Source organism: Coenobita brevimanus, chromosome 110, assembly GCF_032717465.1.
Source record: "Coenobita brevimanus isolate Jiangsu-jjx chromosome 110, ASM3271746v2, whole genome shotgun sequence".
NCBI lineage: Eukaryota > Metazoa > Arthropoda > Malacostraca > Decapoda > Coenobitidae > Coenobita > Coenobita brevimanus.
Window position 1 is genome coordinate 43941177 of NC_137063.1, and position 16246 is coordinate 43957422.

At 38.9% G+C, this 16246-nt stretch overlaps 1 protein-coding gene across 11 annotated transcripts in view; it reads left to right on the plus strand.

Moving 5' to 3' along the window:
- slo (calcium-activated potassium channel slo) overlaps nucleotides 1–16246 on the plus strand; it is a 743408-nt gene that overhangs the window by 399764 nt on the left and 327398 nt on the right. The window lies entirely within an intron of this gene.

Below are 16246 nucleotides of genomic sequence, written 5' to 3' on the forward strand. Positions count from 1 at the left end.
ACTAATGTTGATGGTTTAATATCGGCAAGGCTTGAAATTAACGATTTCTTGAGAGAACATGAACCTGATGTCTTGTGCTTTGTAGAGACCAAATTAAGAGAAGATATTGAAGTTCATTTGGGATATGGTAAATACAAAATGTGGAGAAGAGACAGAAAAGAAAAAACGGGAGGAGGAGTGATGATAGCAGTGAAGAACCACATAAATGTAGATACTGTGGAAATGGGAGAAGGCAGGGCTGAAGTGATATATGTGAAAATAGAAAATGGAGAGAATGGCAAGAGAGATATGGCGGTAGTGTATGTTCCCCCTAAGGCGAGAGCATGGAATGATGACGAATACCAGGAGATGTTGTCAGATATGGCTAGTTATTTACAAAAAAAATTGAGAAAAGCAATAATATAATTTTGGTGGGTGACTTTAACTGTAAAAAGGTGAACTGGGAAGAATGGGACTCAAGAGGTAGCAAGAATTCATGGGGCACTATATTATTAAATATAATACTGTATAATGATATCTAGGGTTGGTGGCGGTACTGTCAAAGACGAGGGAGAGTGGCCATGTGCAGTTTGCCACAAGGGCATGGGAAGTAATTCCATCTTGTGCGGTGTGTGTGATAAATGGGTGCATAAGAGATGTAGTGGTATCAGAGGTAGACTGCGAGATAATGCTGATTTTATGTGTACGGCGTGCCGGGGTGAGCAGGTGGAGATCGTCAGACGTGAAAGGATTGAACTTGCTGGTGAATCTCTTGAGTGTGTGGAAGAGTTTTGTTATTTGGGAGACATGTTGTGTGCTGGAGGTGGGGCTGGAGCTAGCTCTGTGGCTAGGGTGAGAAGTGGTTGGAAGAAGTTCAGGGAGCTCTTGCCTCTCCTGACATTGAGAGGGCTCTCCCTACATGCTAAGGAGTCTTTGTATGCAGCATGTGTTAGGAGTGTAATGCTGTATGGCAGTGAGACCTGGGCAGTGAAAGAGGAAGACATTCGCCTGCTCAGACGTACAGAAATGACAATGATTAGGTGGATGTGCAGTGCGTCCCTGCATCCAAGGCCTGGAGGGGCTGGGTTTACAATGGAAGAGTTGAGAGGTAGGATGGGACTGGAGTGTATTGGTGTTGTGATGAGGAGAGGTAGATTGAGGTGGTTTGGACATGTGGAGAGGATGGGGGATGATAATTGGGTGAGGAAGGTGAGAAGTGTTAATATTGGGGGTGGGGTTATGAGGGGTAGACCAAGAAAGACATGGGACGAGGTCATTAAGTGTGACCTTAGGGTTGAGGGACTGAACAGGGAGGCTGCAATGGATCGTGCAGCGTGGAGAGCCGCCATTAGGTGACCAAGGCCGACACATGCAAGCATGTTGGAGCCTTTAAAAACGAAACGAATGAATAATATGATGGCGAAGTGGGTCAAGGAAGAGACACGGTTTCGAGGTGAGGACACACCAGCAAGGTTAGATTTACTGTTTACCAAAGAACCCGATGTAATAGAATCATTGAAATATTCCTGTCCTATAGGAAAAAGTGATAATGTGGTCATTGAGTTCCAGATGATAATAGGGAACGTCGAGCCAAGAGACAAGCTTCATAGGCAGGGAAGATACAACTTTGGGAAAGCAAATTTTACAGGATTGAGAAAATTCTTTGAGGATGCGGATTGGAGAAAATTCAGAGAAACCAGAGAGATACAGAGGAAGTGGGATATCTTTCTAGACCTCTATAATTTGGGAGTGGAAAAATTTGTACCAAGAGTAAGAGGGAAAGAAAACAGGAAAAAGGAGTGGTTTAATAGAAGGTGTATGATAGCAAAAAAAAGAGAGGGATAAGGCGTGGAACAACTGGAGAAAGAGAGGTAACAACAGAACAAAGGAAGAATGTAAAAGAACTAGAAATGAATACACAAGAATATGTAGAGAAGAAGAAAGGAATTTTGAAAAAGGTATAATAGACAAATGCAAGGATGAATCCAAACTGTTTTATAGATTTGTTAATGGCAAACTGAAACAAAAGGAAGGAATCACCAAACTGAAAGTAAAAGGAGAGGTCTATAAAGATGCAGCAATGCAAGCTGAAATAATGATCAAATGTTTCCAATCGGTTTTCACTAATGAAAAGGAGTTTGTGGAAGGGGAGGGAGTGATTAAAAATGTACCGGGGATAAAAGATATAAAAGTGGAGGTACAGGAAGTGTATAAATTACTGGAAACTCAAGATGTAAGGAAAGCCCCTGGACCTGATGGAATTTCTAATTGGGTACTGAAGGAATGCAGAGAACAATTGGCGGATAAAATTCACAGTTTAATCGTGTGTTCTCCGGAAGAGGGGAAAGTGCCACAAGAATGGTAGAGGGCAAATGTGATACCAATCTATAAGGGAGGAAACAGGGAAGAACCCCTGAATTATAGACCAGTGTCTCTAACCAGCATGGTCACAAAATTGTTTGAGAGAATCCTGAAAGACAGATGGACAAAATATCTAGAAGAGATGAATATTTTGGCTGAATGTCAGTTTGGATTCAGAAGTGGAAGGTCATGTGTTTCCAACTTGTTGAGTTTTTATTCAAGAGCGATTGACGTGGTACAGGAGAGAGATGGTTGGGTGGATTGTGTGTACTTAGAGAAGGCCTTCGACAAGGTACTTCATAAGAGACTAATGTGGAAACTAGAATGTATAGGAGGACTGAAGGGGAAACTCCTGGAATGAATGAGAGACTTTTTGAGAGACAGACAAATGAGGAAAGTAATAAAGGATAGGATGTCTGGATGGAGGGAAGTAACAAGTGGAGTCCCTCAAGGCTCGGTGTTGGCACCAGTAATGTTCCTGATTTACGTAAATGATATGGTAGATGGAGTGAACAGTTATGCATGTCTGTTTGCTGATGATGTAAAGATCTTGAGGAGGATAGAGGTTGAGGAGGATTGTAAAATGCTGCAGGAGGATCTGGACAGGATACATGATTGGAGCTGGAGGTGGGAAATGAAGTTTAATGTAATGAAATGTAAAATATTGGAAATGGGTATCAGTACCAGGAGGCCATCACTGAATTATTTGTTGGGTAATAAATTAATCACAAAAATGAGAGAAGAGAAAGATTTGGGAGTGCTGGTCCAAGATAGTTTGTCACCTGAAAAACACATTAACAAGATAGTTGGAGAGACATATAAACTCTTGACTAACATAAGAGTAGCATTTCATTATATGGATGAGGAGATGATGAAAAAATTGATAGTGGCCATGATCTGCCCCAGGTTAGAATACGCAGCGGTAGTGTGGTCCCCTCACAAAAAGAAAGATATAAACAAGATTGAGAGAATACAAAGAACAGTAACCTAGATGGTTCCCAGTCTGGCAGATTTGTCATACAGAGAGAGTTTGGAAAAGCTGGATTTGCCTTCCTTAGAGGAAAGAAGAAAGAGGGGAGACATGATTGCAGTGTTTAGGACCTTGATAGGAGTAGATAAAATTGACCGAGAAGATCTGTTTGTATAGGATAAGAGAGCAACAAGAGGACACGGAATGAAATTGAAAAAGTCAAGCTGCTTGAAGGATATCAAGAAATATAGCTTTCCTTACAGAAGTAAAGACTTATGGAATAGCCTGGACAAAGAGATCGTTCAGTCTGAAAACTTAAACGAGTTTAAAGCTAAATTTGACTTACTGAGAAACAGTGACGGGAACCCACGAGCATAGCACATTTCGTGTATATCACAGTTAGGCATATTAGGTGAATACATAAATATTTGGAACAACTTGGATGAAAAGGTGGTGCATGAGAAAAACATTCATGTGTGTAAAAGTAGACTAGATAAATGTGGACATGGAGACAGGACAACACGAGCATTGCTCAATTCTTGTATACTACAAATAGGTAAATACACACACACACACACACAGATACTGTATATATAGATAGATAGATAGATAACTGTATATTTGTGTGTGTGTGTATATACAGTCAAGTCGCCTATGGTGTGAACTTCTATGCCACGGTTTTCTATGACACGGCAAGATGCCAGACCCCAAAAAAACGAGCCACGTGCATAAACTACCTATGGCGTGGGCGCTGCAGGGTTTGAAACGTGCAGGCAAATTCCCCTGGCGATGCGCTTCCCTGTGTGTAAACAAAGAAGATGGCGACCACTTCAGCTCCATACTACAAGCGCTCCAACTGTGGACTTTTTCCTCTCTTATGAGGAGGTTAAACTTCACCAGATTCCTTGTGTTAAGTAATGAAACATTAAAGATTCTTTTGGTATTGTGACTAATTTATAGGTTTGTTCATAAAACCGCTATGAACGGATTAGTGACGAAGAACCTATCTCTGAGCTAAGACGAAGTATAATGCCTCCCATCATCATCATCATCATCACGTATATAAGAATGATTATTACTGTGTTCAGTGTGAGTTTTGTTGACATTTGAGCATACAAACTTTATCAAATAAACTTCCTCAATCAGTGCTTGACCAGGCAGCCTCCGCCATCTTTAATGTTTTGGTTGGTCAGCTGATCTGTGTCTACTTGACTGAGCTTTTTTTTTTTGCTTGATCTGCAGTGCGTGGTATTACCCAAGTAAACAAAGCTGATCACCCTCCCATTTTTTGTGCCTGTTGTTACATGTAATACAAGCATTGACTGATTGCTTGATTGTGTGTGTCTGTTAAGTGGGGAGAAATGGGGAAAAGTGAGGTGAAAAGGGGGACTTTGGGCGAACGTCCAGAACCAAATACCATTTTTCCCATAGGTTTAGTTATTTGTATGGCACAGTTTTCTATGGCACGGGCGCCATCCAGAAGCAATTAGTTGTGCCCTAGGTGACTTGACTATATATATATATATATATATATATATATGTATTTTTTAAATAACAGAAGAGAAGCAGGAAAAACAAATGAATTAAAAAAAAAAAAAAATCCATACAGCAGATTACTGGTGTCCTCCATTTATAAAATATCTGTAACAGTTGGACTTGAATAGCTGTAGGTTGAAGTTTGGAGGGAAACAACTCTGGGGAAGCAAGTTCCAGAGAGATGCAGTTCAGGGAATGAAAGAATTCTGATAGGCAGAGGTTCTTCAATATGGCTGAGTGACTCTCCAGTCAGGAGCGCTACCAGATGCCCGTGTGGCACAATGGAAGGCATGGAGAGGTGGCACAGTGGACACAACTTCATCTGAGCATTTGCCATAAAAATACCCATAAAGTAATGCATGGAAGGCAACGTTCCTTCTTACTTGTAGGTGAGGTAGTTTATTTATAATAGCAAGGTTATTAATAATTCCAGCAGCCTGGTTCTGCATTTTGTCTAGTTGTTTTAATGCAACCTCTCCACATTCACTCCACAGGGGTGAGCAATATTCTAGCTGAGAGCACACATGACTCTTATAAATTTTAGTTAACTGCTTGTCAGTGAAGAAGTTATGGACTCTGTACAATAATCCAAGTTTCTTCGAGGCGGTTTTAGCAAGTGATCTGACATGAGAAGTCCAGTTGAGGGCATTGTTAAGTGAGACTCCAAGAATTTCAATACTTTTGGAGATGGGAATATTGGTAGCATTGGAGGTAATATACGAGTCTGGCAATATCTATCTATTAGTAAATTGTATATATTTAGTTTTACTAGCATTAAATGAGACAAGGTTGTTTTGTCCCCATTTATTGATCGTAAATAAGTCTTGATTTATGGAGATGGCTGCACTGAGTTTAGAGTTAAAGATATTAGACTTTGTAAATGGGTGTCTTAGTGTGAATGAACTATGAAGTGTTGAGTCATCTGCATATGAATGGATGGGATTGTGGGTGACAGATAAGAGATCATTAATATGAACTAGGAATGGGGTGGCACCAGAACTGATCCCTGTGGCACGCCAGCGTTAATTGAGTGGAAATTGGAATGTACATCATCTACTTTTATTATTCTGTTGCTGAGATATGAGGAAAGTCGAGGAACAAAAGACGTTAGTCCATAACAAGGGAGTTTGGACAGCAGGGAACGGTGCCATACTCTGTCGAAAGCTTTAGAAATATTAAGGGCTACTGCATGAGTTTCTGCATGTAGATCGATTGATTGATGGATGGTATGAGTCAGGAGATTGAGTATGTCAGTGGTGGATCTTTCGTGGCGAAAACCATATTGTCTATCACTAATTAAGTTGTTGGATTCAAGATGTTTAACTATGTGCCTATTAATTAAAATTTCAAATACTTTACCAAGACAAGATGTGACAGCTATTGGACTGTAATCAGAGGGGTCAGAGGAACTTCCTTTCTTTGTCATTAGGTGGATATTGGCTTCTTTCCATGAATTAGGGAATGAAAAAGTACGTATGCATAGTCTTGGTAAATTAGTTAGAACAGATGCAAGTTCTGGGGAACACTTTTTCAAAACAATTGGAGGAATTCCATCTGGTCTTGGAGTTTTATTGGTAGGTAAATTGTCTAGGATGAATTTTACATATCTTGTCTGAATTTTAAGTGGAACAGTTTCAGGAGAGTCAAGATCTAGTACTGGGACATTCTGGCTGACTTCCTCTATGGTAGAATTTCTGGCAAATGTACTGGCAAAGATATCTGCTTTCCCATGCGGGTCGTTTGTAATGTTGCCATCTGAAGATTTTAGTGGGGGAATGGATGATGACTTCTTAAAGTTATTGAAAGAATTGAGAGTTGACCAGAACATTCTATTGTCATTAGGATTGTTAAGTAGTTTTGATGCTTGATTTTGAAGAAAGTTTGATATAGCGAGATTTATTACAGCTTTTGCATGGTTTATTGCAATTTTAAATTGAGAGAGTGATTCAGATGTTTTTTATTTTAAGTAAGAGTTGTGTGCTAATGACTTTTGGGCTGTTGCTCTGGCACAGTTGCTGTCAAACTATTTTGGAGAGTAGGGGAGGGCAGTGATGGTTCGGACATTTTTTTTTTTAATATTTATAAAAATTCAGGTTTAAGCAGGAGAGTAATCTGGTTTATGTTAAAATGTTGCCACATCATTTGGCTCTGTAGGGTAATAATATAAAATTCTTAGCTCATTTCAGCATCAAGCCATAGTTAACTGAACACAAGTGATTAAATCATCTGAACATCCCTACCGTTGGTGATGGTTCAGACAGTAGGGTGGGATGGTTCAGCCATATGTATTACTCAGCATATTCTTAAAATTATGTGAGTTATATTGGATAAAAACAAACATTTATTAATTCAAAGGTATTTCATTTTCCTAAAGTACAACATTAACCTTCAGAATCCAAATGAACTACCGGGTACTTGATATCTGTTTAAAAAAAAATATTTTATAACTTAAATAACCTTCACCAGATTTAATAATAAATGACTTAACCTCTTACTTTCTGCTACAAAATTATGCATAATTAGCCTCTCTCTCTCTCTCTCTCTCTCTCTCTCTCTCTCTCTCTCTCTCTCTCTCGAATATTGACTTTACTTTTCACTTTCTAGGCCTTATTTCAGACAGACTAACTTAAGATTATTAATGCATATTGCAGCCTGCAGAACTGAAATAGAAGTTGTATTACCTCTTCATTCTTTTTACCCTTTGAGGAATAGGTTATATAAACAAAAACTATTAATATATATTCCCTGATAAGTGTTAAGAATGGTGTTTCACTGTGTGTTCAGATGTAAATGATCAGAAGAAGCATTATCATTTGATAAGGTCATGAGTTGGTAGTAGTGGAGGGATAGTTCGGACTATCCGAACCATCCCCCTCCTCAACTGTCCGAATCATCCCGAATCTATGTAATTAATTGACAGGTACTCCCAAGTTTCACACGAGAGTTTAACATTCGTTTTTCTTAGCAATATGTTCTACATTCAACACAGATTCACCCTGATAATGCACAGTTTGATGCGTGGCATATAAAGGTAGAGCTTACGATATTCACTCAGATTATTACATAAGAGATGCAAAAAAACATAAAATCTGACCTGCATAAAAAAAGTGAGGCATTTCTAGCTTGGAGGTTCTGTGTGGTCGAAGTAAACAAACTTTCCCCCTTTCACGTAAGATCACACGGCCCTAGGTCCCGTATGTCTCTCAGGGAATGTGCTGTCCGAACCATCCCACCGTCCGAACCATCACTGCCTTCCCCTGCGGTCTTTTAGTGAACTGTTGACTTGCTAGTATTAAGTTCCAAATGTGGGACTTGGTAGAATTGGCATCATTAGAGAAGAAAGACTACTGTGGAATGTCAGCAAGATAATTTCTAAATCCATCTCAGTTTGCCCAATCAAAGTGCCATTGGATCACCTTGACAGGTTCAGAACGGGAAGGTTTGGGGGGCTAACTAATGAGGCTTTGATGAGATTGTGATCAGAGGCTCAAGTGGTGACAATACCTCTATCCTGTATTGATCTGGATTATTTGTCAGGAATAGATCCAAGAGATGGGCATCATGGCCAGGATTATCTGGTATTCTGGTTGGTTGCTTTACCAGCTGCGTGAGATTAAGCGATTCTGCAAACAGCTCGCACTCTAGACCAGCATTGTCAGTCTTGGCAGAATGCAATAACCATTCAGCATTATGTTCATTAAAATCACCCAAAATGGTAATTTCGGTGCTAAGGACAAGGTTAATATACGTGTGCATATAAATATGTATATATAGATAGATAGATAGATAGATGGATAGATATACATAGTGATGAACATGATTATTGCCACGGAATATCCCTCAGGTATCACTGATTATATTCTTGATGATATAGTAGTAAGCTTCACCAATGGTCTCTCACATCCCACTGAAATGTCTATCGATCTGTCTGTTGCCAGATGCCTCAATCCCATAAGGGATGGCAACAAACAAATTGCCTCCATGTCACCCTGTCCAATGCCACTTCACTCCCCTGCTCCCAGCTCACACCCCCCTCTCATATACCTCTCCACTCCATCCCTCCATTTCAAATTCAGCCTCCCCTTCCCACTCCCCCCCACCTCACTTGCATACACTTTCCTCGTTGGTCTCACTCTCCATCCTCTCCACAAGGCCAAACCACCTCAGTGTATTTCTCCTAACACTTTCTGTCACATCCACATCCACACCACACACCACAGTGTTTTTTCACTTCCTTATTTGTTAGTCTGTCTCTCTGTGTTACTCCACATGCTTCTACCAAATAATTAATTTCCACTGCTCTTGGTCTTGACTCGTGTCCTTCCAACATGGTCCAAGCTTCACTTCCATACGTTAGAGTGAGTATCACAATACTCTCATGCAGTGACTTTTTTTTTTTTTTTTTCCACTGCTTTGAACCAGCAGCCTCTCTTCCCTGTTGTACCCTTTCAAGTACGTCACCCTTTAAACATCCATCCATACTCATCACACTATCCAGGTATATAAATGCACTCTCATTTTCCGTTTCCTCCTCTTCCAGCCTTACTGTACATCCAGTGACTTCATTTCTGTCAAAGACCATAACTTTACTCTTCCCTACATTCACCTTTAGAGTCCATTTCTTACACACAATCCCACTCATGCACCAAGCCTTGCAGTTCCTCTTCATCTTCATTTAACAATACAGTATCATCTGCAAACAACAGTACAGAGAGTTTCCAAACACTGCCCTTCTCATTAGGGTTGCTCCAACATTCACTGCCCGACCTTGCATCTCCTCTATTATCCCATCCTTGTAGAGATTGAACAACCATGGGGACATGATACATCCCTGTTTCAGTCCAACATTCAGACAGAAAAACTCATTCAGTTCACTGTCCACACGCATTGCAGCCTTAGCACCCTCATACATGCTGTTCACAGCATTCAACAACTTCCCATTTATTCCATATATTTTTAATACTTTCCACATTCCTTGTCTATCCACTCTGTCTGATGCTTTCTTCAAATCTATAAAGGCCACATACAACTTCTTTCCCTTCTCTAGAAACTTTTCCAGTAAAGACATAGGAATGAATATCTGATCTACACAACCTCTTCCTTTCCTAAAACCTCCCTGTTCTTCTCCAACTAACTCTTTTGTTATTTTCCTTACTCAGTCAATAAATATCCTACCATATACTTTTCCTTGTACACTAAGAAGGCAAATATCTCTTTGATTGCCACACACTTCTTTTTCCCCTTTTCATTTGTTCAAGGGAATAATTATACCTGACTTCCAATCCTCTTGGCCTCTACCTTCCTCCCAGGCTGATCTGCACATCTTCCATGTCCATTCTACTACTACTACTATCTCTCCCCCATGCTTCAGCATTTCACCACACACTCCATCAATTCCTGAGGCTTTCACCATTTTGACTTTTTTCATTGCTTCCACTACTTCCATCCTACTGATTCCTTCCCCTGTTCTCACCTCCCTCATTCTCTCAGCTGTTCCCCAGCCACTTATACTTGCATTATTTTTAGGGGCGCACCCGGGGGGGGCCCCCTGGCCCAGGCCCACCCCTTAGCTCTCTTGGTCCTTTAAAAATTTATATATATTTATTTTGATAACAGCAAAACATGAAAAATTGGCAAGTACAAAGAGTAACACATGAACCAGCAGCTCTCTGACTCTAAACCTGCGTATGACCTCCCAGTAATTATCAGATTACCTGACATCACCTCACTACGCCCCCCCCCCCTTAGAAAATTCCTGGATGCGCCCCTGATTACTTTCATTCTCTGTGTTCATAAATCCTTAAAATGTTCTCTCTTTTCTGCCTTCTTCACTAGCAATATACCATTTTTATCTTTCACTCCCCGACTTAGTTCTTTATCACCCTGTCTAACTCTCTTTACCTCTTTCCAGAACATTTTCTCACATTCCCTTCACTTTACACTCAAATTCCTTCCAAATTCCTCATCCACTTTCTTCTTACTCTCTCTTTCTAATCTTTTCACCTCTCTTTTCCTCTCTACATATATCTCTCTCTTCTGTCTCTGAACTTCCTCCACACCCTTGATTCTCATCCACCCACTAAATGCTTTCTTCTTTTGTGCCAGAGCCTGTCTCACCTCTTCCTTCCACCATGCTGTTCCTTGCATCCCCTTTTGTTTTCTCTTGACACTGCACAGCACCTCACATGCTGCACAGATTTCTTCTGTGAATATCTTGCACACACTTTCCACATCCTCCATCTGCTCCAGATCATATTTACCCAATTGCTCCTCTACTTCTTTCGTACATTCTGCCTTTTTTCCATCCTCATGCAACCTTTCCACCCTCCTTGTATGGACTACTTCCTCCTGTCCTTCCCTTCTCCTCCTCCATTTCATTTGAACTTTGACTTTTTCCACTACCAAGTGGTGGTCAGAAAGTCCACTCCCCCAACCTCTGTATGCTCTTGCATCCATTACACACCATCTCAGTCTGTCGTTCACACACACATAATGAATCACTGCCTTCCGTTCATTCAGTTCACCATCCACCCATCTCATCACTTGCCACGTATACTTGTGGATCATTTTGTGTCTAAAGAGATCATTTGTTATCACCAACACCAACCCCCTCCCTACACAAATGTCCACTAGAGCACTGTCATTCTCATCCACTTCTGCAGGCACACCCCTCTCACCAACTACTCCATTCACCTTCACATTCATATCTCCAGTCAAAGACACTCATTCCTTTCAGACTTTTCCATGCACACTTCCACATTTGTCCAGAACTCTTCTTTCAGTCTGCTTGCATGATCTTGCATTGGCTCATACACACACACAATTGCCCACATTTATAGTCCAACTTTCAGTCTTACCACACACAATCCTTGAGCTGACGGATCCATACTCTCTTATTTTCTCCTTCCATCTCTTGCACACTACAATACAAACTCCTTTTTCCTTCTCATTCTCGCCTACTCCCTCACATATACCATATCCATACTCCCATTGTCTTACAGTCTTACCTTTCGATTTTGTCTCAGTTATCCCACGTACATCCACTTTTGCATCGTCAAGCACCTAGACAAAATCTCTCTTTTGCTCCTCATCATTCACACCCCATACATTCCATGTCACAATTCGTACCATGTCCTTTGTTCAGTCCTTAGTCATCCCCTGTTGGTCAGTCCTGGTCCAAGGCTTCTTGTTCATATTTTTAGTTAGTTGTTTTCTGGGGAGGGGCACTAACCCTCCACCAATCCTCTTGCTGTCACGTAGGGAACACAACTTGGTTGGTTATAAGGTTACCACCCAGCATTTTATAAATGATTTCCTGGTTTACAGGAAATCATTTGCCTTGCCTCTCAGTATAGAGCTACCCTAATATAGTGTACCACTACGCTAAGTGGGTGGATGATGAGTGCCCCCTCGTATCACAGTGTAATGAGGGGAAATTATGTGTACCAATATGGGATTTTTTTTTTTTTTTAGATGTAAAGTTATCGTATCTCTAGTATAGTTTGTTTCTAGCATTTGCCAGGTACTCATTTTCTTTGTAACAGTTTAAGTTATTATCTTTTGCTTAGGCATTACTTGAGTTTTTTTTTTTAATTGTCAGATCTTTGTCTTTTATCCATCCATCGTCCAATCCTACATTGCCCCATAATGAGCGTAACCACCGTAAATATTTCTTTAAATTCCAGTAGATAAATTATCGTCAAGAATCATGGATTTATAATTTGATTTGCATAATTTTCCTACTAACCTTTGTATTGGTGCAGTGCTAGGACTGTATTAATTGGGTCTAGTTAGAAAAAAAAAAAAAAATCTTTATTTTAAAGATCTCTTTTCAATACTCTGTAAGCTTTTTCATGAAATGATCGTTGGTATATATTGTTACAACCAAGTGAAGTCATATTTGGGTAGTAAGAACTCAGGCACCCAAGAGGGTGTTTAATAGGCCATTTGCAATATATTTGGTTAAAGCCCATTTAGTCATGCTAAGCATAGTATAGTGTAGCAGGTATGGGATTAATAATCCTCAGTTGCCAGTCATGTACTTATCAGGAGTTTAATTAATAACTGACTTTTGAGAGTGGAGCAGCATTTAGCAAACTGTACCTTCAACAGCATCTGTTAGTCTTAGTTAAAGTGTATTAATTTTAGGCAACCATGTGCAATATAATACCGAGAGAGTTTCCCTCAGCTAAGTAAAATCATGTGACAGCCAGAATATGAGAAAGGTTTATGAGGCAGAGGATTCTGAATTGTTTACATTTTAAAACAGTTGACTTAGATTTTTAGCCATTTACTTCAGTAAAGGGTTTCAGCAGTTGAATGCATTTAATGATTATTTTAAGTGTCAATAATAGGGAAACAATTGTTGTTATATCTGTATTTTGGGCAGCACTTGTGGGCTTGGCAAAGCCTTGATTGGAAAGAAATAATCCAGAGTTATTTTATTTATATATTATATTTTTTGTGCAGTGCTTGAGGGAGGAGGAACATGGAGGAGATAGGGAGGTGTAGTCAGGTGGTGGAGTCCCAGTAGCATTGAAAACCACCCTTGACCCCACATCCCCGCATTGCCCTTTTCTCCCTCCATTCCACCTCCTCCCATCTCTGTACCTGCCTCGACTCCCTTTAATAATCACCCAACAGCCCACCACCTTTTCCCCATCTCTCTTTGTCTCTTTAACTCTCTCACTCAGTCTCTCTCTCTCTCTCTCTCTCTCTCTCTCTCTCTCACTCTGTCAGTTTGTCTATCTCACATCTCACCTGCCTGGGAAAATGTCACTGGATGCAGCCGGATGTAATGCACGCTGCATCCACTTCACTTGCACCTACATTTGTGCCTTTTTTTTTTTTTTTTTTTTTTTTTTTTTTTTTCCTCCATGCATTGCTTGGACTTTTAAGCTGATATCATAGAGTTTTATGTAATAAGAGTAGAGAAAGCTACATTTCATTTGTCATGTAGTAAGCCTTAACTTTAATTATTATTGTTGTTTTTCACTAAGATTTTGGATTGGTTTTAACAGCCTGAGGTGCATTTGGAACCCTCTGAGTTCTTCATTTACCTCTTGTTTTCCTCACAAATCTCTTCTTATTAGATTAAAATGAGAAAGTAAAATGTTTTGCTGTTTACTTTTTGCGTAATAAAAGTCGTGTTTCACTGCCAATTCCCATGTAGCCAGATGTTGATCAGAGTGTGACTTGCAGTCGGGAGACAGTTTGTAGTAGGAATCTGAAAACTCTGATAAATTTTTTTTTCTCGATCTGTGTAAAATTTTTCATTAAGGCCAAAACTGTGTGAAGCTGTTGTAACAAGCCATAATATATTATTCTTATTTTCTTCTCTTCGGGGATATATTTTGACAGTGCATTGATGTAAACTACTGTCCTTTGGTTTGGTTTTGTATTACTCTGTTAATTGAAATATTGATTCTTAGGGAAAAAAAATCATAACTTGTGTTTGAATTTAAGTCTCTGCCAACCTTGTACAGTATTGGGTTTTCGAAACACGTACCCTGAAAAAAAATTTCATGGCAGTGATATGAATTTCTTTTAAGTGAACTGTTACATACTTTCATTTCATTGTATAATTTAAGAAGTATTTAAAACAAGTAAGCATTTTCAGAATTGTTTTAGACTTGATATCATTGGAAGTAAGACTCTCTTCTCTATAGAGAAAGTTACAACAGCTTTGCTCACCTTAACTTTTGCTCTTAACTCTTGTCATGAATACCCGAGTTTTGACTTAGAAGACTTTGCCTGACTTATATTTCCCCCGACACCCTTTCTCCCCTCAACCCTCGGCATTACTTCACCCTGGCCACTGAGGGGACCATCATGATGGTAATACTTGCTTTGATGTTTAACTTAGTCTCATTGTGAGGAGAATATTCATTGAGTTAACTTGATTAATTACAGATTGAGATTCTATAATGATTTGAGATATTGAAAGAGTTGAACTATAATGCTGGTAATTTTGTTTATTGATACATGCTACAATTACAGTCATCAGTATAAATTGTTAGATGTTTATCTGCTTGTACAGTAGTATCTTACAGCAACTCAGCTTTAATATATTCAAGGATTTATCTCCTTCCAGCTCAGAAATGTGATTACAAGGCATGACACACACCTTGTTTGTTTGTTTTTGTTTTAATAGAATAATATGCATTAATTAATCTATTTTGTTAAACAGTACTAGATGCTGGCCATCTCTTTCCCAAGTCAAAAAAACATTGCTTTGTAAAAGAGAGTACTGTATTTGAAAACTTATGATATACTATACTTATCACTCCAGTTCATTTGATGCATGTTATGGCTGATGTATCTTCTCTGAAGAACAGACATGATGTTTTTTTATTTAATAAAGAGGAAACAGCATCAGCTTCCAATGATTCTTATTGACTAAACCTTATACCTGTATGGGCAAAAGTAAAGCAGCAGTTAAAATTCTCATCAGTCTTAATCATAGAACTTACGAATTGTATGTTACATATTAATGATATTTGTATTGTAAAATTTTCTTAAATAATTAATTTTGATGCATAGCTTTACAGTCCTCTCCTCAACCCAAATGGAGCATAGAACTAAACTAACAGCTACATTGATTTTGAAGGTATGTTTAGAAAACTGAATAAGATGGTATTCACTAATATCAGTTATGCTTTTGTAATAGTGTCATTTATATATTCTTGCTGTGACATGCATTTTATCTCTTACTGTGTTTGGAAAATATAAATTCTGTAATAGCCATTATTGATCTTAAGGGTGTCATGATTGTAATGTACTTAGAGGAGTATAACACAGTTGCGGCTTGGAACCACAGTACTTTTATATAAAGTATTTTATGATCTTGAGCTATGATACTGAATATTTTGTGCCCTGTTAATAATACAGTAATACCTATTAGTTAATCTGCTGTGTGGGTTAGAAGACAAGTTTTAGTTTTCTGTGTATGATATTTTCATACAGTCAGTAACTTAGAGCTGTTCTGTAGTTAATCAGTTCATTAACTTACTGTTGAGAATTTTTAAAAATTAATTGGATCAGTAAAGGATTGTGTGAATGGATTATCTAGTTAAAGCAGTGACAGTCCTGAAGAGTTAATATTACACCACAGAAGACCATAAACAATCTAAGTTAAGTTCAGCTCTTAGTTCCTTCTTGAACTGTTGCACTTTATTAAATACCAAATTACTTTATCATCCAGAGCCTTCATTATTTGCATTTTTTTATGTATACATTGATTATTTATTATTTACTCCCATTCTCTTCATTCAAATAGTATGTTCCTTAATGCCTTTTTGAGAGTAATATAGAGATGATCTTGCAGATAAATAAAGCCTACTATATGAAAAGTTATGTAGTATTTTCTGAGTGCTGGAAGGAAATGTTCTGTAATTATCA